Genomic DNA, 1,931 nt, shown 5'->3' on the forward strand with positions numbered 1-1,931 from the left:
TGATTTAGCAAATGGCTGCAATATAACAAAGAGTGAAAAATTTAAGGGGGTCTGAATACTTTCCGTACCCACTGTATATATATATATATATATAAGAATTTTCAGAAGACATTTATACAGCAAAGCAAGTCACAAATACTGAGTAAGAGCAGAGTTTCTGCAGTGTGTGGGTCGTGCATTGGATGATTGTAAACTGCAGATGCTTCAATAGTAATTATGGGCTGTTTACTTGTTTTTCTCAAGAGAACCAAAGATCTACAGAAGACCAGCAGAGCGTGACTTCATAGCACTGAAGATAAATGTGATCAAACCTGCTCAAAGACACTAGTTATTCATAAACAGTATTGTGTAGGGCTTGCAGTCGCTCTGCGGACATTAATCATTCAGTGTGTGTGTGTATGAAGTGGAGGAAGCTCTTGCTCTGAATATCATGTGAGGATTGTGAAAGTGATGAGCGAGAGCCAGTTTCCATAGCAACAGCGACCTGATGATACCATTAGACAGAAAATAGAGACGTATAACCCCCATCTGCGTTTATAACTCGACATTTATTAATCCAGTCATATACAGGCAATTTACAGTAAAATGCTGAATGTCACAGAATTAGGCAATTTTTGTATGAATAAATCAAAAGTAGGGCTGTACACTTAATCAAATGATAAAATGGACTTGAGTTTGTGATATTTTAAACACAAAAAGACTGCTATGAAATATGGATATGAATGAGCACAAAGTTGTATTAAATCATAAATCCAAAATAAATGAGTAAATAAACAGATTTCTGGAAAAAATATATATATTTCATAGTACCCTACTACTGTAAAAAAAAGAAAAAGTAAAACAATATTATATTTTAATTGATATACATGCCTTTTGATTTAACGATAAAATGTAATCTTTTTTTGTGAATCCAAAATAAAATAAAAAAACTAATTTTATAGGGACCTAAAAATATTTTTGTTAAACTTTAAATGAACGGTTGTTAAACTGTATAAGTTTTTTTAAATTACTACAATTTTATTTAACCATATAAAACAAATTCCAGAAAAAAAAAAATAAAACCTTAAAATCCAAATCCATAAAATTAAAACAAAAAATGCAATGGAATTTGGGGGAAAAAAATCAAACAGATTTCATAAGGCCCTATAATATTTTACTAGTGTACAGTAGAATGTACTTCTCAAAGTATCATAAATTCAGACAAAAAAATTGTTTACATTGAAATGTCAAAAAATTAATATTTCACACATTCCTATTATTGTTAAAAAAGTAATAATTATTTTTAATACATTGTTTCATGATTTCAATTGATTAGACATACTTTTTGATTACTAAAACTTAATTTACCATTAAAACAGAATCCAGAAAAAAATAAAACAATTAATTTTTGGGGAAAAATCAAACGTGAGATTGGAGTTGTGAGGAACACGAGGAGAAAGGTTTTCTCTGACTGTGAGCTTGAGTTCAGTTCTGAAGAAAACACACAGAAACGGCCCGTTGAGTGACGTTTACACGTTTACACAGACTAACCTCGTCAGTCAATTAATTAACTCAGCAGTAAGCCAACACTGTTAGGAATTCTGAGGTTGTGTGGCTAAAGGTAAAGAGAGAAAAATCAAAAAGTGAAAAAACTGAAGTCTAAATGAATTAAGTTGTAGTGACAGGTTATTAACATTTTTTATTTTAAATAAACATAACTGCTTCAAAAATAATGTTTTCAGTAAATGTGTGTGTGTTTTACGTTGTTGGACATCATTCAAAACATCTTCTTTTATGTTCCACAGAACAAAGTCAAACAGGTTTGAATGACATCAGGAGTGAATGATGATTTTTGGGTGAAATTTCTTGATAGTCTTTCGTGTTTCTGCAGGAGTCTAATGTACACATGACTACACCCCTCTCTCTCTCTCTCACTCTCTCTCTCTCTCTCT

The 1,931-nt window shown here is 31.2% G+C and overlaps 1 protein-coding gene across 1 annotated transcript in view; it reads right to left on the minus strand.

Annotated features, from left to right (window-relative positions):
• The window catches only part of sh3gl2b (SH3 domain containing GRB2 like 2b, endophilin A1), a 16,015-nt gene that overhangs the window by 10,446 nt on the left and 3,638 nt on the right, over positions 1–1,931 (minus strand). The window lies entirely within an intron of this gene.

Source organism: Sinocyclocheilus anshuiensis, unplaced genomic scaffold, assembly GCF_001515605.1.
Source record: "Sinocyclocheilus anshuiensis isolate Anshui unplaced genomic scaffold, SAMN03320099.WGS_v1.1 scaffold444, whole genome shotgun sequence".
Lineage (NCBI taxonomy): Eukaryota > Metazoa > Chordata > Actinopteri > Cypriniformes > Cyprinidae > Sinocyclocheilus > Sinocyclocheilus anshuiensis.